The 26,206-nt window shown below is 40.4% G+C and overlaps 1 protein-coding gene and 1 long non-coding RNA gene across 6 annotated transcripts in view; one reads left to right on the top strand and one right to left on the bottom strand.

Moving 5' to 3' along the window:
* Positions 1 to 2,966, bottom strand: part of COA1 (cytochrome c oxidase assembly factor 1) — a 42,558-nt gene extending 39,592 nt beyond the window's left edge. For 2 of the 3 annotated variants that reach the window (XM_039849449.1, XM_039849450.1), the window contains exon 1: positions 2,732 to 2,959. The gene's annotated coding sequence lies outside the window, so the exon portion shown is untranslated. Of the gene's footprint in view, positions 1 to 2,731 lie in introns of all 3 variants that reach the window. The other variant, XM_039849452.1, reaches the window with a different exon arrangement.
* Positions 2,967 to 3,025: 59 nt separating this feature from the next.
* Positions 3,026 to 25,233, top strand: LOC120591761 (uncharacterized). 3 transcript variants are annotated; one of them, XR_005649981.1, is made up of 3 exons: positions 3,026 to 3,440; positions 14,039 to 17,570; positions 18,969 to 25,233. It is a non-coding gene; the product is annotated as an uncharacterized LOC120591761 (long non-coding RNA). The 3 variants fall into 3 exon arrangements; XR_005649980.1 differs by having other exon boundaries at positions 14,039 to 19,118; positions 19,206 to 25,233; XR_005649979.1 differs by having other exon boundaries at positions 14,039 to 25,229.
* The last annotated feature ends 973 nt before the right edge of the window (positions 25,234 to 26,206 follow it).

Here is a 26,206-nt window from a genome sequence, read left to right as displayed (position 1 = left end):
AGGGAATAACTCCCAGGAGTCTGTTTGAAATAGAAAATTAAATGAATCAACAAAGCTGAAGCAGATTATAGCATATTTTTCTAGGTAGGGATATAAGGAGGCAGTATATAAACACTATAAAGTTAAATATGGTACCAGGAACTCAAATGTCACACTAACCAGAAACCTACTATGTCAGTTTCTATAATTCATAATTTAATAGCGGTATCCCAATACTACCACCCTGAAACCTTTCAAATAAACAAGACAGTGCTGACTACACAAAAAAGGTAAAACATCATTATAGTCAAAGATTTAAAACAAATTCAATAGGCTAATAGACTGAAGACATCTGCCACATAGCTAAGTCAATGGGTTACTATCTCTACCAAAGAACTCTTACACATCAATAAGGAAAAAAACAAAAGTCAATAGGGAATGGACAAATTATGTAACTGCTTCACCCTGCTTTATTTTTCAAATCTCAAAATGCTGCTCGCACAATCTTCACAGCATCTTTTCCTGGGCCTGATCTAATTATATGAGTTGTAGAAATTGACATAGTAGTTTCCTGGTTAATGTGACATTTGAGTTCCTGGTACTATACTTAACTTTATATTGTTTATATAGTGCCATATATAACAGTTGTTCAACTTACTCTCTGATTTACCCCCACAAACCTGTAATATGGTCTCCAGGGAGAATATAACCTTATTTGCTTTTCATCGAAAGGAACTATAGCATAATCTACAATGCTTTCATATATCTGATAAGAGACTTGTATCTAGAATATACAAAGAACTCTTACAACTCGATGAAAAGACAACCTGATTTAAAAAAGGACAAAAAGTATGAATAGAGATTTCTCCAAAGAAGATATACAAAGGCCTATAAGCACATGAAAAGATGCTCAGCATCGCTAGCCACCAGAGAAATGCAAATTAAAACCACAATGAGACACATTTCACACCCACTACGATGGCAAGAGTAAAAAAAAGACAGATAATGACAAGTGTTGGTGAGGATGTGGAGAAATCAGAACCTTCATAAACTGACGATGGGAATGTAAAATGGTGCACCTGCTTTAGAAAACAGTCTGGCAATTCCTCAAAAGTGTTAAATGTAGAGTTACCATATGACCCAGCAATTCTACTCCTAGGTATATACCCAAGAGAAATGGAAACATGTTGTTCACACCAAAACATGTACATGAACATTCATAGCAGCATTATTTATAATATCCAAACAACCCAAATGGCCATCAACTGACTAATGGATAAATGGTGGTATATCCATACAATGAAATATCATCTAGCAGTAAAAAGGAATGAAGTACTAATACATGCTACAACATGGATGATATGTTAAGTGAAAAAAGACAATCAAAAAAGACCACATACTGCATGATTTCATTTACATAAATTGTTCAGAATAGGCAAATCCATAGACAGATTAGTAGTTGCATAGGGCTAGGAAAGGAATGGAGTAGGAAAGGAAATAAGAATAGACTGTTAATCGGTTCGGGGTTTCTTTTTGGGGTGATGACAATGTTTTTAAATTAATTATGATGTAAACTGATCAAGATCAAAAACATACATATATACAGTGCCACATTAAAATGCACCTAGAACTACCTTGCATGTCTTATATCTCAAATCTTGCGATGTTAAAACAAGGCAAAATAACCTTTGGAATGGGCAGAAAGCAACATTGTGCCCCTATAAGAACTGTTTGCAAAGATAACATGGAAGCAGATACTCTGACAACTGAACTGAAAATAAAAAATAAAAAGTAAAATACATTTAAAATGCATTTTAAATGGGTTAACTCTATGGTATGTAAACTATATCTCAAATAGGCTGTTATCTTTTTTTAAGGACTTTTAAACGGACTTTTAAAAAGAACTGTATTCCGCTCTCCCCCATTATATCCCCAGCTCCTAAAACAGTGCTTGGCAATACTCAACAAATTCTAACTAAATGAAAAAATAAATTTCAAAACAAAGGTAAACTATTATAAAACTCTGTCATATCCAAAGTCATGACATTCCTGCAGGTTGGCAAGGATACCGTGTGTATAAGTGTGTTTTCCAAGAAAGGACACAAGACTGAGGATTCGGAACCAAGACCTTGGAGGGTCTTAAAGCCAGCCAAGGAATTTGTATTATCCTGAATCAACAGGAAGGCCAGTAAGATTTTGAGCAGAAGAACACAGAATGTGTTTTAAATGTGCAAAGTTTAAGTAGAGAGTTGCTACTTCTATTCAAAGGTAAAGTAGACCAACAGAATATCCTAAAGGAGAGTGATACCCCTCAGGTGAGAATAGAGGGGAGTTAGGGGAAGATACGACGAGAAGCATGTATCAAAATATAAGAATCTTCATAGATTTTTTAAATAACAGCCAGAACACCGCACGCACGCACGCACACACTGAAAAGACCTCTATAGTCAGCCCCTGCATGGAGCTGAAGTGTGATCGGGACAAAAATTATTACGACCACTGAGCCAGAAATTCTACAACCATCTGGGCAGGAACTTTCTCACAGTGTAGTAACTTCGGACTATCAACAAAGTGCACAGTTCCACCTCTTCTCAAGGAGCCCCAATTCTCACAAATGCGCTCTTGGGAATGCTTAGCAAGGACTGCAGGGCAAGGCAATGGTTAGCTACAGGCAGCCTCATAACTACTGGGTGAGGGGGCATCTGGTTGCATTCCAAGACAAGGAGCCCACCGCAGGCTCCCAAACACCAACCTCGTCGCGGAACGAGGGTGCGACTCGGCGACGGCGCGAGTCGCCCGGAGATGACTCCAGAGAAACCTCCTCTTGCTGCAGCCCACTTGGCCAGCAAACGCTGGCACCCGGAGGGCTGGAACAAACCCTTCTAGAAGTAGAAGAGACCGGGACTCGTTATCCTGGCATAAATCCTATCCATGAGGGATAACAGTACCATGAGATTGAAAGCAAGAGGGTTCCTGGCGGATGTGGGAGGGGCCGGAAAAGCGCGCGGGCGGGCTCGCCCCGCAGGGAGCAGTAGAGGCTTCCGGCGTCTCCTCTTGGCGAGGCTAGAGGGCCACACGGCGACTGACAGAGACCTTGCTGTTGATCCCGGATAGGATCGCTTGAGCGGCCAAACTTCACCTTCTTAGACACTGAGATTCGCGTCAGGAAGGGGTTTGCCTTCTCAAATTTCCGTTTTTTGTTTTCTGGATCCTGATGTCCCGCAACATCCAGTCAGTCCAGCAGCGCTTGACGAGGACATGTAAACCACTAGTTTTATGTTGCACCTCTGAGGGATCTCAAGCTCGGCTGATCCTCAAGGACGCGAAACTGCTGGCTCTATGACCCAGACAGACGCTGACGTCCATTTTGCTCCTTTCCGTTGAGAAATTTATCAACACTAAATTTTTTTTTATTCGCCAAATATTTTTTAAATGCCTACTGTGCTTCAGGGAATGCAGAGGTAAGAAAAAACTAATGATCTCTGTTCTCATGGACTTTTTAATAAAATGAGTAATAATAGTATTTACCTCATAGATTTGTTATGAAGTTGTAAAGCTATCTGGGAAAATTCTAAATAGTTTGAAATTAAATGATACATTTCTAAATTACCCATGGATTAAAGGAAAAGTCACAAAGGAAATTGAAAGACATTTGAACTGAATAAAAAATGTGTATCAAAAGATGTGGAACACACTTAAAGCAATGCTTGGAGGGAAAATTTGTAGCTTTACATTTTATATTAGAAAAGAAGGAAAATTTAAATTAAATTATTTAAGCTTCCACTTTAAGAATTTGGGGGGGGGGACAAAAGTAGAAAATGAAATAAAGATGATTTTGGAAGTAAATGGAATAGAAAAGTTTTTTAATAAGATCAATAAAATTGGTAAACCTCTAGCTAAACTGATCAATCAAGGTTGGGGGTGGAGGACGTGGCACAAATTACCAATATCAGAAATGAGAAGAGAAATCAGTACAGATCCTACAGACAGTAGAAAAAATAAGGAGTTCTGTTTCCAATAATAACAGAAGACTTTCTACTAGACCAGCCCTCTCACAGGTGAAAACTAAAAACTGCACTGAATAGAAAAAATAACGACCTGGAGATTTGGGAGTACACCAAAAGAAGATATATACTAGAAATGAGTGAATGCTTATAGGAAAGAAATGGGATTCAGTGAATTATCCGTTTTTATGTTGTTTTTGTTTGTTTGTTTGTTTTGATTAAGGGCAGGCTCCAGTTGATATCCTTGCTTGTAGTGGCTTGAAAACCTAGAAAATTAAAATAATAATAATAATAAATTTTTAAAAAGTAAGAAAGAAAAAGAAAGAAAAATCAGAAAATAGCTTTTGGGACAACCAGAGGTGCTGGAAAGTATGCAGAAATCCACAAAAAAACGTCCCCAAAAGGAGAGAAGTCAGAGAGGAAAACCAAATTTTTATATAAACTGTCCTTATTTCTGGCTGAAACACACATGTGTGGAGCAGACTTTTGAGTTATCTAAGGCTCAAAAATTGAAGAGAGACATCAGCTTCTGCCCACTCTAGGTGAGACTGACAGAACTAAGTGGAGAAATAAACAAATATACAATTATAGTTGGAACCTTTAACAATCCTCTCTTAGCAATTAGTATCAGCTCTTGGTAAAATTTAGTAAAGACATGAAAGATCTGAATACTATTATCAACCATCTTGACCTAATTGATATTTTATGGAACACTACACTGAACAAATATAGAATACAAACTTTTTCAAATATACATGATTTGTTCACCCAGATAGACCATATGCCAGGCTATGAAACAAATCTCAATAAATTTTAAAAGATTGAAATCATGTATAATATGTTATCTAATAATAATAGAATTAAATTAGAAATAAATAACAAAAATATCTGGGAAACACCTAAATATTTGGAGATATTTAGGGGGTGATTTAGAGCTTTAAATATATGTATTAAAAAAAGGAAAGAGTAAATCATTTTGAACTCAGTTTCCACCTTAGGAAGCTAGAAAAAAAATAGAGCAAATAAAGCGCAAAAGAGTAGGAGGAAGGAAATAATAAAGACAAAGGCAGACATAAATAAAATAGAAGATAAGAGAATCTTTACAAGACCAAAGGTTAGATCTTTGAAATATCAACAAAATCCATAAATTCCTCGCTAGACTGATTAAGAAATAAACCACAAATCAACAATATCAGGAATGAAAGAGGAGTTAATCACTACAGATCCTACATACATTAAAAATGACCTTTTCAAAATATCCTGAGGTGAGGCAAGAGGTTATTGGATATGGACCACTCTAGGAAAGCAACACAGCCATGGGTGAGACAGAGTTCTTTAACTGAGACTATTGCTAAAGGGAGCCATTAGTAAGTGGGGTAATGAGTTTTTTATTCTAGATTGTGTGCCCCAGCAACCACCATTTACTTATGAGGGGGAGAGAAAAATATTACTGATAAGTCAGATTAAATTTAAGATGTGTAAAGTTGCTCAACAGAAGGACAATGAAAAATTAATTAGTTAAAGCTGCTAGGAAGATGTCTTAAAATGACAGGTAGGATTTAGACAAAGGAAGGGAAGAACATTTCTGCCTGAGGAAATACTGTGAGACAAAGCACAGAGTTAAGAAAGGGGCAGCTGATTTATAAAATTATATTAACTGTGGCTATTCAATTAAGTGTGCCGTCATTTTTTTGATTCCTTTTTTCCCTGTTTTTTTCCTATCTTTATTGAAATATAATAGACAACTAATTGCCTGCATTTACATTGTACAATTCAATGAGGTATTTTTTATCGATTATAGTTAGCATACGACACACCAGCCTCAGCTGTACAGCATACAGTTCAGAGATCCACCCAATTTGCAAAGTGATCACCCCACCAAATCCAGCACTCCTCCTCCCCCCAACATATTCATTTCAACATTATTAACCATTTTTCCCATGCTATACTCTACATCCCCATGTCTACTCTGCAACCATCCACCTGCACCTCTCAATCCCTTTGCCCTATTTCCCCCCCTAAACCCCGCTCCCATCCAGTATCCCTCAAAATATTCTTTGTACCTATGAGTTTATTTCCACTTTTGTATGTGAAATCATGCGATATTTGTCTTTCTCTATCCAACCCATTTCATTCAACGCAATACCCTTCAGATCCATCAAGGCAATATCTTTTTCCATCCCCTTTTAGTCTGTATGTGTCTTTTAATCTGAAGTGAGTCTCTTGTAGGCAGCATATGTAAGGATCTTGTTTTCTTATCCATTCAGCCACTCTGTCTTTTGTTTGGAGCACTTAATTCTTTTCCATTTGAGGTACTTGTTGATAGGAATGTAGTTTACCATTCATTTTCATGTTTTTGATACATGTTTTTTCTTCTTAAATCTCTCCAACATTTCCTATATTACTGGCTTGGTGCTGATAAATTCCTTTAGTTTATTTTTGTCTGGGAAGCTCTTTATCTGCCCTTTGACTCTAAATGATAGCTGTGCTGGATAAAGGACTCTTGGTTGTAGACCCTGGCTTTTCATCACATGGAATATTTTGTGCCAAGCTCATCTTTTGAGAAATCAGTCTGCCAGTCTTATGGGTGTGCCTTTATAGGTAACTAACTGCTTTTTCTCTTGCTGCTTTTAAGATTCTCTCTTTGTACTTAATCTTTGGCATTTTAATTTTAATGTGTCTTGGTGTGGGACTATTTGGGTTCATCTTTTCTGTGACTCTGAGCTTCCTGAGGTTATATGTTTATTTTCTTCACCAGATTAGGGAAGTTTTCCATCATTACTTCTTCAAATAGCTCTTCAACTTCTTGTTTTTCTTCAGGTACCCCTATGACACAGATATTTTTACATTTAATTGTGTCCCATAGGCTCCTTAAATTATTATTATAGTCTTGGCATCTGTTTTCTTGCTATTCCAATTGAGTGTCCTTGGTTTCCCCATCCTCTATAGTAGTGGTTCATTTATCTTATTTATCCAAGCTATTGATTCCCTCTAATATACTCTTTATCTCAGATAATGTGTTCTTCATTTCTGACTGGTTCTCTTTTATAATCTCCATTTCCATTTTTATATTTTTTATCTCTTTGTTAAAGTTCTCACTGAATTCATCTACACTTCTCCTAAGTTTATTCAGCATCCTTATAACCATTATTTTGAACTCTGCATCCATTAGATTGCTTGACTCCATTGTTTCTGGATCTCTTCTGTTCTCTCATATGGTTTCTGCTTCTTTGTCTTCCCGTTTTGGCTGCCTTTCTGTGTCTGTGTCTGTGTATTAAGCAAAGCTTCTAAGTCTCCCGGTTTTATTAATACAGTTTGTGTAGTAAATGTCCAGTGGCACAATCCTGAGAGGGGTTCAGCTGCAGGTCAGATTTAGCCCCAGCCTGTTCCCCTCTGGGGCCACCTTTTAAGATTCAGCAAGCAATCCACAGGTGCTGTGCTTATAGTTGCCTCAAAAGGCCACACCAGAAACCAAGTCCAGCTGTCACCAGTGTTAGTCTTGTCGCTGCTCAGCAAGGAGCCCCCGACTCCTGGAGGATACACCCTGGATGTAACTTGGGTGGGGCTGCGAGTTGGGGGAGGCAGAGTTTCAGGGAATCCTCTGGGCTGAGCGATCTCTGTTATCCAGTTTGATGACATCACTGCTATGGCAGCGTTGAGTCTGCACACTGGGTAGGGGGAGGGCTCAACAGGAACAATGGATACTGCTGGCACTTCGGCCAGGGAGAGAGCCTCGCCACGACCCTCACTCCAACAACTCAGTGTCACCCTGTAAGTTCCTGCGCAGCTGAACTGGCACTGGTGCTCATCACGAGCAGGTCCATCACCACAGAAGTCCACTCACGGCCGCAGCCCCTTTAAGAGGCGTCTGCAGCAGCCTCTGTCTCACTCAGTCGTTTGGGACAGGGCAGCCTCGTATTCGCACCCTGTCCTACCTTCTGCCATTTCAGGATGATTGCTTAGATTTCTCCCTAGTTGTATGGCTTGTTCATCTAGATCCCAAGCGATTTTTCCTTGCTGTTTTACTCCTTGTTTCCGTCACAACTTTGATTTGATTGCCAGAGGGATGAACAGAGCCTCCATCATCGACGCCATTTCCCCTGCTCCCCTCTGAAGTATGCTGTTATTTAAAATCTTTATTTTGAAATAAGTATAGATTCATGGGAAGTTTGGGGGGAAAAAAAAAGTAAACGAAGGGTCTATGTACCTTCACCCTGTTTTCTCCAATGGTAACATTCTTTTGTAACTATGTTATAATATCAAAGCCAGGAAATTGACATTGGTATAATCTACGGAGTTTATTCAGATAACAGTTTTTCATATACTCTGTGTGTGTGTGTGTGTGTGTGTGTGTAGTCACTCAAGATACAGAACAGATGTATCACAAGGATTCCAAGTGCTATCCTTTCATAGCCACAATTTCTAATTCCCTGTCCCTCACTCTTTCTATAACATCTAGCAATCACTAATCTGTTCTCCATCTCTAGAATTTTGTGGCAAGCGTGCTGTCTTTTCAGTTAACAAATAGCTTTAATTACACCCAATGTGAGAAATTTCGTAGCATATTCACCTTGAATTTTTAAAACTTCTCATAATTCTTTTCATTTAGTGTTCAAATTTATCAAGACAATTTATACCAAGGTTATTGCAAACTAACTATCTTTAAAATTTTATTCTCCAATTATTCTTACTCTGGAAGATGATTTTATCAAATACTTTACAAACCAACTGCGACCATCAAGTGTGAGTGGTTTTTATCTTTGCTTTAAAAACTTAATTGATTCTTTCTTCCACTCTTAAAGCACAGGTATTCTTATTCATCTCTATTATTTATTGGGGAAATTTTCTCTGAAAGTATTTTCTCCTTCTCTAAGACCCACCCCACACCCTGCTGCTGTTTAACTGCTTCTTTTATGTGTGTGCATGTTTTTAACTCTATTCCAAATCAATATTGATTATCCAAGTCAGTCACAAAAGAGTCATTAGCCTATCAAGGGAGATGCAACTTATACTATGAGCTCAAATTCAGCCAGGGCACACCACTGTGACTCTATTGGTTGCTATATATAGAAATGCTTCTGTACTAGTTTATAAATAGCTGATGCCATAAGACCCTGTATCACCGCACTCCCCCACAGCAACAATATTATTCACAACCAGGTCTCATCTCTGAGACTCACCAGATATCCCCATGACCCAGCAGCAAAAGGCCTGGCATTACAGACAGTTTCTGTTATGATATTTTGAATATCGCTCCATACCCTACCACTAAATACAATAAAATGCAATAATTTGCTATATCGGTGATTTAAAGTGTTATGAAAACTCAGAGAATGGAGTGCTCGTTGACAATGGTGGACAGGACAAAGAGACAAGAGTGCACCCAGAGAAAGTTTGCAGAGTATATTAGTGCTTCCTAACCTTTTAATAAATAATAGCATTAGTAAGTATCATTTATTAAGTGTTTACCATGTCATAGGCTCTGTGTCTTTTTTACAAACTTATACTACATTACTTCCTCACAAAACTGCCAGATGTATATAAATAATTACAGTTCTATTTTACAGATGAGCAGTGTTGATCTTCAGTCACTTCAAACTGGCACAGCTGAACCAGTTATTCAACGCCATCTATTTTGATTGGTCACAGTGTTTATTGTGATCGGTCAGCACCTGGACTATACCAGTTTTTAAGAATTTTAAACATCACCCCTACTGATAATAAAACTGAAACTAAAATATATCAGCTGCACCGATTACATAATAAACAGCAGAACTGGGATTTTAATCTAAGACTGAATAACTCCAAAGTTCATGCTTATATAGATGTAGATGTGAACAGAAACCATCTCCATCTTTGTCTTTTCATGATGTGACCTTTGACCAACTTCACTGCCCTTAGTAAACATATCAAAGCCTTTTAGTTAATGATTACCTGTCTTCCCTAAAATGTAATGTGATCATAAATACAATTTGTCAGTAATGACTAGAATGACAATTGAGATGAATATTAAACTGGTGATAGTACCACTCACCAGGAGTTATGGCCCCTGGCACTATTATATTCTTTGTCCCTTTGTCTTATCAATCAAGAGTACCTGAGTTATACTGTAAAAACAGTACAGTAACAGGAGTCTTTATAAGAGAACAATTTGCATAAAACTGCTGGGCCATCTGTCCGCTCTGACCCAATCTACTCCTAAGTAAATTACTCTATAATAAATGCTTTTATAGTCTATGGAGTTGCCTGCTTCATCTTTTGAGATGAAGATATGTTCTCCTTATGATAGCCATTACAACTTTGCTCTACCATTGGATAGTTGGCAAGCCAGCCAGGAGACTGAAAATGAAACAGATGGGTAAGGGGAATGTGCAGAGCAAGGTTGGGGGTATGAAGACTACTGCCTCTGGGGGAAATCCTAAGCTCGCCATCTACCTTTATGTGAGGAGGGGTGGCCTATATGCCAAACTGCCTCATGGGTACGAAGGGAGGAATGCCCCCCAAATGCCAGCTGGTCTTATGTATTTGTTTGCAGAAGTACACATTATGCACCGTGGCAAGGATAGAACACACATGGCCACAGCTGTGGGCTGGCCTCTCTTATGGGTAGTTCAACGGCCACCAACAGCCAGCTAGAAGTAGGAGCCAGGGTTAAAAAGTTAGAGAAAGAACTGAAACTAGAATAATAGAATAGAGTGTCTACAATTCTGTTAGCATAGGGACCAGAGAGGAAAGGTCCTTTAAACATGTAGACAAAAAAAAAAAAAAAAAGAGTCTCATACTAAATCCGATGACCTCAGGGAAGGCCGGCAGGATGGGCTTTACAAACTCAGAGACTGAAAGTAATCACATAGGATGGTCTAAACATCAAAATTCCTAACTAAAAGTGGATCATGGCAAATAGTCACATCCCAGGTCTATATAACTCCCTTGACAAAGGGAGAATCTTCACCTTAAATGACCCTGTCTATTGTCTTTTTTGCTTCTAAAATAACATACCTTTGGAATGTCAGAGGAATCCCCTGCTTCTGGACCTCTTGAGCGCATCCACGGCACCAGAGCAAAAACCACAGAACACCTCATGGTTATCTTGCTCCTCAAATACCATCTCTATGTGCTGAAATGTTCATTATTAACAATCCTGTACTCACCAATGTAAAAGAAGTATATGTCTCTTTGTTTTACTTTTCGTCCAATTTCAGAGATTTTCCTCTGCTTTGCTTTCTTCTGCCCCCTTAATCTACCATCAGTGGATTTCATGTAACCCTCCCACATCTCCTCCTTTGATCATTGTATTGGGTCCTGATATCAGTCATGGCATTGTTCTGTCTGGTTTCAAGGGGCTGTGGTCAGTAGGGTCTTTTCACCTTGGTGAGTCTGGAGCTGAAATTCAACCGAGATCAAGATGTTATCTTTAGTTTGACCAAAACTCTTTTATATGGTCAATAAACTTGAAGTTTTGTTCCTAAGACTGTTTGTCCTTAGGGCTTAATGATAAAGGGAGTGGTCATGTAGTATGTGCAAAAATGGAAGGATAAGGAAAGAAAAGAAGCAAGTGAGTCATGGTGCTATCAGACCAGACAAGGCCAGTTGAAATAAAGGAAAATGAGAAGAGAGAAAATTATTTTAAAGAAGTGAAGTTTTTGCAAGTTTACAATTTCCCCCTTTCTTTTAATTTTTACTTAATCTTGAGGGAGAAAGGTCAAACTGCTCAGGCTGCTTCCTGCCGAAAAGGGGCTGAGTTCAGGGGTTATAGGAATTAAACTGTCTTACATTCAATTGAAAATATTCTTTAGTTCCTGGTTTATCATGAATACTCTGTACTACATTAGTTTGCTTTTTCTCTGGAAGCCCTGCTTTCAATCTAGTATTTAGTCAGAAACATACAGCCTCTAACAGAAAACATAATATGCCATGTAAATAACCCATGAAAAGACTTCCCATTCCAGAACGTAGTCAGGAAAAGAGATTGTCTAATGGGTCTTTCTTTCTCACATCTTGTAGCCCTTTGCATGATTTTATTTATCTGAGTCTCAACTTCTCCAGAGGTGTAATGTAGATGTAGCATGTTGTATTAGCTACTGCAAAGACTCCTCGTTTTGCCAGCAAGTAATCTGAAGTAGTCCTATTGTCTAAGGACCCATGGGACCCATGTGCTGAGGACTCTAAAGTGATCTGTTGGAGTCTTAGAGCTCTAGGCCAAACAATGGACTATACAGGTTAAATCCCATAATATCAGGTATTTTATAAGAGATATATCTTGGAAAACAAAAGAAAAACAAAGTTTAATGATCAGATCAAATTATAAACCAGCTTCCGAGTTTGTAAGTCTATCAGTTGAGATTTCTAGATGTAAGGCTGGAAGCATCTTTTGTAGTTTGAAATGTTTCTGATGATGTAATCAGGTGCTAAGGTAAATTCTCTGGGCTGCTTACACAACATCAGTCACTGAGATTGTTTAAGCATAAGTTGTGGTTTTCTGAATTTATATCAAGTTGTCCATTGTTAACTTTCATGGCTTTGAAAAAAGGCAGTTTTAGTTCTTGTGATTTCTAGTCAAAAGATGGGAGAAAAAATGGAAACACGTTTGGAGAGTCACAGGTAGATATTGGAGGAAACTAGAAAAATTCAAGATCCAGTTGTTTACAAGTAGAAAACAAAACAAAACCCAAAGAACAATGAACAGTGCTAGAATCTAATATCCACAAAGGTATATTATAGTTTCTCTTGAAACATATTTTCCTTCTCTGATCACCCCTATTTTTACCAAAGATAGCCAAATTAAGACTGATTTATTTGCAAAATAAGTCATTTCAATAAACTTACCTGACTATTTGTATAAGTCCAACAAGAATATGAATTAACCATACAGGCACTGTTTTGCTGGAATTTTTTATAAGAAATATTCAGATTGAACTTAAAAGTCCTCGCAAGGCCAGAAAAGCCAAGGACTTGCCATTAGACTTGGCCTGCAATACCTATAGATTTTGGTGAATTTCTATCTTCTTAAGGTCCCCAAAATATCTTGAGGTCTCTGCACCTTCCAAGAAGTGACATTCTTTACTTACATGGTAAGGCTGCTGGGAAAGATGTAAGCAAGATACCAGGCCAGTAGTTCCAAGGACTTCCATAAGTCAATTTTAATTCCTTAAAGCTGTCTGATCATAGCTAAGTCTATGTATTTCTCTTTCAAATATGACATTCTAGTCAAAGTTTTGATAATGAAGACCAGTTTCCAGTTATGTCCTATTATAAAGAGAACAGATTCTTACTGAACTTATGCAAATAATCACATTGCCATGAAAATGAAAATATTCATTAAGAGTTTCTGAATTCTGGAGGGGTCAGTAGGGAGAAAAAGAATAAATGCTTCAATTCTGTTTACAAAGGTATAATTTACCAAATTGCTAAGTCATAGATCATAGAGCATTTCATCATCCCCATGTGTGACATGATTTCCCGTTGTTTTATACAGTCAGGTCTATGATGGGCAACGGATTCCCATGGGGCAGTCATGAGATCCTGTCGTGAATCCTGTGGGCCGATGGGCTTGAGGTTAACAGTGTCTAATTTTGAACAGACTACACAAAAGACCTACTCACACTACCAACATCCTAGACCTTGTGACAGAAACTAATGTGAAGTGCATGGCCTACAGACCAAAGCTGTCTACTCTTCCATAAAACAAAGGAGACCTCTGCTCATGGTAACAACACTGTCCTCCCTTCAAATGATGTACCATGGAGACTTGAACCTATGACGTAAAGCCAGTTTCTTTCTATCAATAATACAATGGAGCCCTGGACTAAAGCCACCAAGCCTGTCCTCTTTGAAAATTAGTAGGTTAGAGATGTTCAATTGCAAAGCCAGTCTTTCCTCTGGTAAGAATATCTTTCTTGGAGAACTAGAAACTTGGCTCAATGTCTGGAATTTCTATTTGGAGTGAGAGTGGTTTCTTCGGCTTGCAGTTTCAATCCCTTCACCTTATCCAGCAGGTGGAGCTAAGACCTAGTCCCACAGCACTTATTGTTTTGTTTTGTTTTTTTTCCTAACAGAGATTGAAGTGGTGGCCTTGGCCTATGGTTCTAAGCCTTTCCTCCCTGAACGAATGTCGAGTGGTGTCCTAGGCCCACAACAGCAATCCTGTCTTTATGTAATTAGAATGAAGACTTAGGCCTGCAACATCAAGGCTGGACTCTCCTAACAGGAATTAGTGTGCAGGCCCAGGCTCCCAAAGTCAAGACCATCTAATTGATAACAGAGAAGACAAAACAACTTTTCACACTACACCCATGGTAGCCCCTGTGAACAGAAACTCACGTGAAGTTTACGGCCCAGAAACAAAGCTGTTTTCTCTGAACAAAAGGAAGGATGGAGACATCTATTTGAGCCAGCAACACTGTCTTCTCTTGAAAGGATGTGAGGTGGTGACATGGGCCCAAGGCACAAAGCTTCTCTTTTTCTAACGATAAGTACCAAGGAGACTGGTACCAATGGCAATAAACCTGTAGCTCTCTGAAAACTAGTTAGAAGAAACCTTACCCCACAGGAAAAGCCTGTCCTCAGGTAAGAGAATCTTACCTTGAGACTTAGGACCTTGTTTCCTGCCTGGATTTCTAATCAGGAACCAGAGTGCTGAACTTGGTTTGCAGTTCCAATCACTTCCCCTATTTCCAGGAATTAGAGCTGAGAAATTGTACCACAGCATTTCTTCTGTCTTTCCCTAACTGAAACTGAAGCCTTGGCCTAGTGTCATGGTTCTAAGCCTGTCTTCTCTGAATGAATGTCGACTTCAGTCCTTGGCATACAGCAATAAGCCTTCGTTATGGAATAGAAACTAGACCAGAGACTGTAGAAATCGCAACAAGCCTGAAAAACCTAATTGAAAGTAGTTGGCAGCCACCGGCCCACAAGGTCTAGAGCAACCAATTGGTAACAAAGTCCAGAAGGAAGACCTATGCCCACAACACACAGCCTGGCCCCTGGAACCAGAAATTCTTGGGGAGACATTGGCCCAAAGAACCAAGAAGTCATCTCCTAGGATTCGGAAAACCAGAGGACTTGGTTCACGGCACCAAGACTGTTCTTCCTTTAAATCATTTATGATACAAATTTGAGTTGATGGAACCAAACTTGTGTCATCCTAAGAGTCTACTCAGCACAATCTGGTCCCACGTCACCAATTTTACATTTTGTCATTTATTTAAAAGTGACCGTAACCTACAACAGCAAGCCTTTCCCCTGGTAAGAGAAGGTCATGTGGACACTTAGAAACTTGGCACAATGCCTGGACTCTGCTTTCAGGAGCTCAAATGGGGAGATTGGAATCATGGACAAGCATTGTTCCTATTTCCAGGAAGTAGACTAGAGAACTTGGCTCAGAGTATCTAGCCTAAATTTTCACAACGAAATCTTTGGTGGAGGACTTAGCACAGGTAACAAAACCAACTTGGTTAAAAAAAAAAAAAGTCAATAGAAGTCCATGGCCCATGACCCTGTCCTCTGCCTGGATCAGGGGAAGTAGAGCGAATGTTTAAAAACAGGACACCATTCCAGTCTCATTTTCAAGATAAACGAGTGGATAACATTTCACACACACTGAAGCCCAATTCCTTCTAAGAAGTAGATTGAAACCTACACTCTCAGGAAGAAGACTAGTCACCTGAGTCACAAATGATTCACGTGTGATCTTCCATGACCCCCATGTGTATCCCGCGATGTGTTAACATGTCCACCTTATGATTCCCTAGTGATTGCGATATGATTTTCAGGTGACCTTATACCTCTTCACCTTTCCTCAACAAAGTGTTTTTCAAACATGTCTCATGGTCTGCACATTTTCAATATTTCAGCATTGATGCATTGGCCATTAAGCTATTCCCTCCTGACAGTAGAGGCCAAAGGTTCACATCCAAGAATAGTGTGGGAGTCCCACCTGAAGCCTTTAGAGTTATCCTCACAATGACTCTGCATTTTTGCTACAATAGAGCAAAATGGCAGCTGCTGTTTCTCCATGTCAAAATAGCTTCCTCAAGCCAACTCAACCTCCAAATATCAAAGCAGTTAATGTGCGACAGCCGCTACCCTTGCCTTCAAGCAGGTTATCTGACGAAGCCGTAACCACAGGCCAGTTATCTAAGTATCATTGTTTAGTAGCCTACACCACTGTCCTCAAGCCAGTCTTCTCATGCTCATCTGAAATTTCGATTAAAGGGCAGGAGGTGGTTGTCTCAGCTACGCTCTGGTACACAAGGACTCCCCTTTTCTCAGTGTTTATGTGAATTAACCCAAGGGATGTAAAAAGGTAACTCAAAAGTGAGTGTCACACCATCACCAAATGGCAAGTGATCAACCTGTGATGCCCTAAGGCCAGTTCCTTGATAGTCACGTTATTCCTGTGGGACAAGATGTGAATATTGCGAGATTTCCACGTTCTTGCTACGAGATTTTCAGGTGACATCCACCTCATTTTCCACTGGTGCTACAACAAGGAATTCTAAAACATGTTGATAGGAACTGGCTCAATGTCAAATTCTCAGCTTTCTTTCTGTGGTCATTAAGCCAATCCCTCTCAGATTTTGTAGTCTATGGTTTGCTAAAGAGAAACTTTGAAGCAACCGTTCATTCCGCCATGGAGAAGTATCCTCACAATAACTCAGACTTTTACCTACAATACAGCAAAATGGCAGCTGCTGTTTCCAACACTTTAAAGTACCTTCCTCAAGTAAACTTGGCTTCCATATTTAAATGCGTTAATGTGCTAGAGTAGTTACTTGCTTACAAGTAAATTCCCTGACCACAGCCAATGTGTCTGGCCAGTTATCTAAGGATCATTGTCAGGTAGCCTACAACACTGTCCTCAAGTCAGTCTATTCATGCAGACTTGACCTTTATTGGAGGGCAGTGAGAGATGTCCGTCTCCACCACGCTCGGTAGACACGGACTTTCAGTTTATCTGTGTTTATGTGCATTTTACCAAGAAATGTAGAAGAGTAACTCTGAAGTGAGCACCACACCATCACCCAATGTCACATGATCAACCTGTGATTCCCAGTCTCTTGATGGTCACGTGATTCCCGCATGGGAAGCCACGTGAATATGGCGAGATTCCTGTGTTCTTGCTACAAGATTTTCAGGAGACATTCATCTCATTTTCCTCTGGTGGCCTAAACTAAGGGTTTCCAGAACACATTGAAAGAAGTAGCTCAATGTCAAATTCTTAGCTTTTTTCCATGGTCATTAAGCCAGTCCCTCTCAACATTTGTACTCTGAGGTTTGCTAGAGAGAAATTTTGTGTCAGCCGTTCTTTGCGCCAAGAAGAGGTATCCACACAAAGACATAGCAGTTTCCCTGTAATCCATCAAATGGAGGTGATGGTTTCCACTGCTATCCAGTCACTTCCTCACAGCACACTCAGCCTCCAGGTTTCATTGTGTTCCATATGCGACCACTGCCTCCATTGCCATAAAGCAGGTTTCCTGACAATACACAAAACCTGAGGCTAATTAAGGATCATTGACTGGCTGCATATACCGTTGACTTCAAGTACGTTTTGCGATGTGGATATGACATTCGATTGGAAGTCAGGTAGGAGTCTGTCTTGATTATCATCTTTTACACCCTGACTAATGTTTTCTCAGTGTTTATGTGAATTTTATCAAGTGATAAGCACTCATCATTCCAAAGGGAGCACTATGTCATAATCCCTGTGTGACATGATCTCCCTTTGTTTCATAGAGACAGGTCTCTGATGGGACTGGATTTCCCACGGGCAGGTCACGTGATCCTGTTGTGACTAATGTGAGCTGATGTTCCCAAGGTTAACACTGTCTAATTTTGAACAGATTATGTAAAATACCTACTCACACTACCACCATCCTAGACCTTGTAACAGAAACAAATGTGAAGTCCATGGCCCACAGATCAAAGCTGTCTATTCTTACAGAAAACAAAGGAGACGTTCATTAATGGTAACTTCACCGTCCTCCCTTAGAATGATGTAGACTTGAGAATCGCGACCATGACACAAAGGTAGTCTCTTCCTAACAATAATACAATGGAGCATTGGACTAAAGCCACCAAGCCTGTCTTCACTGAAAATTAGTAGTTTGGAGACATTTAATCTCAAGGCTAGTCTTTTCTTTGGTAAGAATATCTTTCTTGGAGACCTAGAATTTTGGATCCATGGTGGAATTTCTCTTTGGAGCTATAGTGTTAAATGTGGCTTGCAGTTCCAATCCCTTCATCTTTACCAGAAGATAGAGCTGAGATCTAGTCTGATAGCATTTCTTCTGTTTTTCCTAACAGTTTTTGAAGTGGTGGCCTGGGCCCATGGTTCTAAGCCTCTCCTCCCTGAACAAATGTCGAATGCTGTCCTAGGCCCACAGCAACAATCTTGTCTTTATGCAAGGAAAACTAGAATGAAGACATAGGCCTGTGACACCAAGCCTGGAGTTTCCTAACAGGAATTAGTGTGCAGACCCAGGATCACAAGGTCAATTCCACCTAATTAATAACAGACTAGACAAAGCAATTTCTCACATTATACCCAAGTTAGCACCTGTGAACAGAAACGTGAAGTTTATGGCCCACAAACAAAACTGTCTTCTCTGAAGAAAAGGAAGAATGGAGGTCTCTGTTCATACCAGCAACATGGTCTTCCCTTAAAAGGATGTCGACTTGTGAAATGGGCCCAAGACACAAAGCCTCTCTTTTCTTAATGATAAGTTCCAGGGAGACTGGTACCCATTGCAATAAATTTGCAGCTCTCTGAAAACTAGTATAGAGTAGACCTTACCCCACAGGGAAAGCCTGTCCTCAGGTAAAAGAATCTTAATTCGAGACCTAGGACCTTGCCCCCTGCCTGGATTTCTAATCAGGAACCGGAGGGCTAACCTTGGTTTGCAGTTTCAATTCCTTCCCCTATTTACGGAAAATAGAGCTGAGAAATTGTATCACAGCATTTCTTCTGTCTTTCCCTAACAGAGGCTGAAGCCATGGCCTGAGGTCACGGATCTAAGCCTGTCCTCTCTGAAGAAATTTTGCTTTCAATCATAGGCACACACCCATGTGTATTCCGCGAGGTGTTAATGTGACCGCCGCATTATTCCCTAGTGATTACTATGTGATTTTCAGGTAACTTCCACCTTATTCCTCTTCCCGTATTCTCAACCAAATGTTTCCAAAATACGTCTCATAAACTGCACATTTTCAATATGTCAGCATTGATGCCTTGGCGATTAAGCAAGTCCTACTTGACAGTAGTGGCCTAAGGTCCACATCCAAGAATGCGAGAGTTGCACCTGAAACCTTTAAGAGTTATGCTCACAATGACTCAGCATTTTTGCTACAATAGATCAAAATTGAGGCCACTGTTTCCTCCGCTCCAAAGTAGCTTCTTCAAGCCAACTCAGCCTCCAAATTTCAACGTGGTTAATGTGTGACAGCCGCTTTCCTTGCCTTCATCAGATCGCCTGACAAAGTTGAAACCTCAGGACAGTTATCTAAGGATCATTGTTTGGTAGCCTACACAGCTGTTCTCAAGCTAGTCTTCTCATAGAGATCTGACTTTTTGATTAAAAGGCAGGAAGTGGCTGTCTTGGCCACGTTCTCGTACACAAGGACTCTCCTTCTCTTAGTTTTATGTGAATTTTACAAAGGAATGTAGAAGGGTAACTCAAAAGTGAGTGCCATACCATCACCCAATGTCACGTGATCAACTTGTGATGGCCTCAGGCCATTTTCTTGAGGGTCACGTGATTCCTGTGGGCTAAGACATGAATATCACAATTCCTGCGTCCTTGCTATAAGATTTTCAGGAGACATCCACCTCATTTTCTGCTGCTGGATAAAACAAGGAATTCCAAAACATGTTGAAGGAAATGCCACAAAATCAATATCTCAGCTTTCTTTTCATGATCCTTAAGCCAATCCTTCTCAGAATTTGTAGTCTATGGTTTGCTATAGAGGAATTCTGAGGCAGACGTTCTTTCAGTGATGAAGAGATATCCTCACAATGACTCAGTATTTGACCTACAATGCAGCAAATGGCAACTGCTGTTTCCACCGCTCTAAAGTATCTTCCTCATATAAACTGAGCCTCCATATTTAAAAGCAGTTAATGTGCTAGAGCATCTCCCATTGCCTACAAGCTGGTTGCCTGACCAGAGCCAAAAACTCAGGCCAGATAGCTAAGGATCGTTGTCTGGTAGCCTACAGTGCTATTCTCAAGCCAGTCTTCTCATGCAGACTTGGCCTTTCGATTGAAGTGCAGTGGGGTCACTGTCTTGGCCATGCTGTGGTACACACGGACTCTCTTTTTCTCTGTGTTTATGTGAATTTACCAAGGAATGTAGAAGGGTAACTCAAAGTGAGGACCACACCATCTCCCAATGTCACATGTTCAACCTGTGATTCCCTTAGTCCAGACCCTTTATGGTCACATGAATCCCGTGGGGCAGCCACATGAATATTGCAAGATTCCTGGGTTCTTGCTACAAGAATTTCAGGTGAAATTCCGCCTCATTATCCTCTGCTGTTTTAACCAAGGGTTTCCAGAACACGTAGAAGGAACTGGCTCAATGTCAAATTATCAGCTTGCTTTTCATATTCATTAAGCCAATTCCTTTCAGATATTTTTGTCTGAGGTTTGCTACAGAGGAATTCTGAGGCAATTGTTCTTTTCAGCAAGAATAGGTATCCACACAATGACTCAGCATTTTACCCATGATCCAGCAAATGGTGGCTGCTGTTTCCACCACTATCCAGTCGATTCTTCAAAGCACACTCAGCTTCCAGGTTTCATTGTGCTCCATATGTGACTGCCTCCTCTATTGCCATAAAGCAGATTTTCTGACAACACACAAAATCTGAAGCAAATTAAGGTTCATTTTCTGGCCGCATATACTGTTGACCTCAAGTAAGTTTCGTAATGTGGATACGACATTTGATTGGAGGACAATTAGGAGGCTGTCTCGGCCATCTTCTGTTACACACTGACTAATGTTTTCTCACTATATGAATTATGTCAAGTGATATGCACTTGTCATTCCGAAGAGATGAATACATCATAACCCATGTGTGACATGATCTTTTGTTTCATTCAGGCAGGTCTCTGATGGGCACCAGATTGCCACAGGGCCGTCCTGTTATCCTATCATGACACGTGGGCCAATGGTCCCAAGGTTAACACTGTCAAATTTTGAACAGACCATGCAAAAGACCTACTCACAAACCAATATCCTAGACCTTGTGACGGAAACTAATGTGAAGTGCATGGCCCACAAACCAAAGCTGTCTACTCTTACAGAAAACAATGGAGACCTCCTTTTATGGTAACAGCACTATCCTCCCTACAAATGATGTAGACTGGAGGTTCACGCCCATGATACAGAGCCTTCCTAACAATGATAAAATAGAGTCCTGCACTAAAGCCACCAAGCCTGTCCTCATTGAAAATTAGTAGGTCGGAGACGTTAAATCGCAAGGCCAGTCTTTCCTCTGGTAAGAACATCTTTGTTGTAGAACTACAACCTCCCTCCATGTCTGGAATTTCTCTTAGGAGTGAGAGTGTTGATTTCAGCTTGCATTTCCAATCCCTTCATGTTATAAAGCATGTAGAGCTGAGATCTAGTTCCAGAGTATTTGTTCTGTTTTTTCCTAACAGAGATTGAAGTGGTGGCCCGGGCTCATGGTTCTAAGCCTCTCCTCCCTGAACGAATTGTGTCCTAGGCCCATAGAAACAATCCTGTCTATATGAAAAGGAAACTAAAATGAAGACTTATGCCTGTGACACCAAGCCTAGACTCTCCTAACAAAAATTAGTGTGCAGGTCCAGGCACCTAAGACCATATGATTGATAACAGAATAGAAAAAACAACGTCTCACACTACACCCAAGATAGCCCATGTGAACAGAAATTTATGTGAAGTTTCAGGACTACAAACAAAGCTCTCATCTCTGAACAAAAGGAAGAATGGAGTCCTGCATTCATACTAGCAACATCGTCTTCTATTGAAAGGAAGTGGAGTGATGACACATGCCAAAGGCACAAAGCCTCACTTTTCCTAAGGATAACTACCAAGGAGACTGGTATCCATGTCTTTAAACCTGTGCTCACTGAAAACAAGTTAGAGAAGACCTTCCCCACAGGGCAATCCTTTCCTCAGGTAAGAGAATCTTAACTCGGGACCAGGGAACTTCTCTACTACCTGGATTTCTAATGCTTTGGTTTCCAGTTCCAATCCCTTCCCCTATTTTCAGGAAGTAGAGCTGAGAAATTGGCCCGCAGCATTTCTTCTGCTTTAACAGAAACTGAAGTGGAGGCCTGGAGTCACGGATCTAAGCCTGTCCTCTTGGAATGAATGTTTGGTCCTAGGCACATAGCAACAAGCCTTCTTTATGGAAGAGAAACTAGAATGGAGACTGTTGAAATCTGCACCAAGCTTGGAACTTCTAATAGAAAGTAGTTGGCAGCCACAGGCCTGCAAGGTCTAGACCAACCAATTGATAAGAAAGTACAGACTGAAGCCCTAGGCCCACAACACCCAGCCTGGCCCTTGGTACCAGATACTCTTGGGGAGACATAGGCCCATAGAACCAAGATGTCATCTCCTAGAAGTAGGAAGAACGGAGGACTTGGTTCACATCATCAAGACTGTGCTCCCTTTATAGCATTTACGATAGAAATTTGGGCCAATGGAAACATACTTCTGTCATCCTAACAGTCCACTCAGCACGACCTGGACCCACATCACCAATTTTCCCTTTTGCCATTGATTGAAAGGTGACCGTACCCTATAGCACCAAATCTTTCCCCTGGTAAAGAAAGGAAGTGTGAGTACTTAGAAATTAGGCAAAAAACCTGGACTCGTCTTTCAGGAACTTGAATGGTGAGATTGGAAGCATGGCCAAGCATTGTTTCTATTTCCAGGAAGTAGAGTGAAGACTTTGGCCCAGAGTATCTCATCTAAATTTTCATAACGGAAACTTGGACACACGTAACTAGACCATCTTGGTCTAAAAAAAAAAAAAAGTCTATAAAAGTCCATGGTTGATCACTCTGTCCTCTGCCTGGAAGCAGAGTGGATAATTGAAAACATGACACTATGCCGGTCTCATTTTCAAGGTAAACTCGATTGGAAAACATTTCACACACTTCAAGCCTGGTTCGTTCTAAGAAGTAGAGTGAAAACCTACACCCTCAGGAACAAGACTAGTCATCTGGGTGACAAATGATTCCCATGGGGTCTTCCAGGACCCCCATGTGTATCCCGCTAGGTGTTAATGTGACTGCCGCATGCTTCCGTAGTGATTGCTCTGTGATTTTCAGGTGACTTCCACCATATTCCTTTTCCCCTATCCTCAACCAAGTGTTTTCAAAACATGTCTCAAAAACTGCACAATTTCAATATTTCAGCATTGATGCTATACCGTTAAGTTATTCCCTCTTGACAGTAGTGGCCTAAGGTTTGCGTAAAAGAATAGTACAGGAGTCCCCGTTGAACCCTCTAAGAGCTATGCTCACAATGATTCAACATTTTTGCCACAATAGAGCAAAATGGCAGCTGCTGTTTCCTCCGCCGACTCACCTTCCAAATTTCTATGCGGTTAACGTTCAACAACCGCTGTCCTTGTCTTCAAGTAGGTTGCCTGACCAAGCCGTAACCTCAGGCCAGTTATATAAGGATCATTGTTTCATAGCCTAGTCCGCTGTCTCAAGCCAGTCTTCTCATGGAGACCTGACCTTTTGATTAAAGGGCAGTATGTGGCAGTCTCGGCAATGCTGTGGTACACAAGGACTCTCTTTTTCTCAGTGTTTATGTGAATATTACCAGGGAAAATAGAATGGTAACTCAAAAGTGAGCACCACACCATCACCCAATGACAAGTGATTAACCTATGATTTCCTCAGGCCAGTCTTTTGATGGTCACATGATTTCCATGGACATGACATGAATATCGTGAGATTCCAGCACTCTTACTACAAGATTTACAGGTGACATTCAACTCATTTGGCGATGTTGTCTGTCTTAAACAAGGAATTCTAAAACACATTGAAGGAACTGCCTCAATGTCAATATCTCAGCTTTCATTCCATGGTTGTTAAGCCAACTCCTCTCAGAATTTGTTGTCTAAGGTTTGCTATACAGGAATTCTGAGGTAACCTTTTTCTGCAATGAAGAGGTATCTTCACAATGACTCAGTATTTTACCTACAATACAGCAAAATGGCAACTGCTGTTTCCACCACTCTACAGTATCTTTCTCAAGTAAACTCAGCCTCCATATTTAAACACAGTTAATGGGCTAGAGCAGCTCCCATTGCCTACAAGCAGGTTGCCTGACCATAGTCAAAACCTCAGGAGAATCATCTAAGGATCATTATCTGGTAGACTACAGTACTATTTCAAGCCAGTCTTCTCATGCGGACCTGAACTTTTGATTGAAGGGCAGTGAGGTGGCTGTCTCGTCCACTCTCTAGTAAACAAGGATTCTCTTTTTCTCTTTGTTTATGTGAATTTTACCAAGGAATGTAGAAGGGTAACTCAAAAGTGAGTGCCACACCACACACAATGTTACGTGATCTCCCTGTGAGGCCCTCAGGGAGATCCTGTGGTCCTGTGATATCCATGAGACAGTCACGTGAATATGATGAGATTGCGTATTCTTGTGACAAGATTTTCAGGTGACTTCCACCTCATTTTTTCTACTGGCCTAAACCAAGGGTTTCCAGAACCCATTGAAGGAATTGGCTCAATGTCACATACTCAGCTTCCTTTCAATGGTCATTAAGCCAATCCCTCCAGAATTTGTAGTCTGAGGTTTGCTAGAGAGGAATTCTGAGGCAATCGTTCTTTGCGCCTAGAAGAGGTATCCATATAATGACTCAGAAATTTACAATCCAGCAAATGGCGGCTGTTGTTTCCATCGCTATCCAGTCACTTCCTCACAGCACACTCAGCCTCTAGTTTTCATCACGCTACATATGCGACTTCTGCCTCCATTTTTGTAAAGCTGGCTTCCTGACAACACACCAAACCTGAGGTGAATTAAGGATCATTGTTTACCCTCATATATCGTTGACCTCAAGTAAATTTTGTGATCTAGATACGACATTCAGTTGGAGATCAGTTGGGAGGCTATCTCGACCACCTAGTGTTACATGCAGACTAATGTTTTCTCAGTGTTTGTGTGAATTTTATCAAGTGATATGTACTCGTCATTCCAAAGAGAGCACTATGACATCCTCATGTGCGACATGATCTTCCTTTGTTTCATATAGGCAGGTCTCTGATGGGCACCGTATTCCCACGTGGCGATCACATTATCCTGTTGTGCCTCTTGCGGGCCGATGTTCCCAAGGTTAACACTGTCAAATTTTGAACAGTCTATGTAAGAGACCTACTCACACTACCAACATCCTAGACCTTTTGACAGAAACTAATGTGTAGTGCATGGCCCAGTGACCAAAGCTGCCTACTCTTACAGAAAATAAAGGAGACCTCTGATTCATAGTAACAGCACTGTCCTCCTTTTAAATAGTGTAGACTTGAGACTCATCCCCATGACACAAAGCTAGTCTCTTTCTAACAATGATACAATGGAGCCCTGGACTAAAGCCTGTCCTCGTTGAAAATTAGTAGGTTGGAGATGTTAAATCGTAAGGCCAGTCTTTCCTCTGGAAAGAATATCTTTCTTGGAGAACTAGAAAATTAGCTGCATATCTGGAATTTCTCTTAGGAGCTAGAGCTGTGACCTGGCTTACAGTTCAGATCCCTTTACCTATTTCAGGATATAAAACTGAGACCTAGTCCCACAATTTCCTTTGTTTTTTTTTTGTTTTTTTTGTTTTGTTTTGTTTTTTGTTTTTCTCATAATAGAGACTGAAGTGGTTGCTTGGGCCCATGGTTCAAAGCCTCTCCTCCCTGAACAAATGTCGAATGGTGTCCTAGGCCCACAGAAACAATCCTGTCTTTACGCAAGTGAAACTAGAATAACACCAAGCCTGGACTCTCTTAACAGGAATTAGTGTGCAGCCCAGGCTCCCAAGTCAAGACCGTCTAATCGATAACACTAGACAAAACAACTTGTCACACTACACTCAAGGTAGCCCTTGTGACCAAGAACTCATGTGAAGTTTACGACCCACCTCAAAGCTGTCTTCTCTGAACAAAAGGAAGAATGGAGGCATCCATTCATAACAGCAATACTGTCTTCCCTTGA

The sequence above is a fragment of the Pteropus medius genome, unplaced genomic scaffold, assembly GCF_902729225.1.
Source record: "Pteropus medius unplaced genomic scaffold, Ma_sr-lr_union100, whole genome shotgun sequence".
Lineage (NCBI taxonomy): Eukaryota > Metazoa > Chordata > Mammalia > Chiroptera > Pteropodidae > Pteropus > Pteropus medius.
Note: the sequence above shows the minus strand (reverse complement) of the source record. Positions and strands in the feature narration are given on the sequence as shown.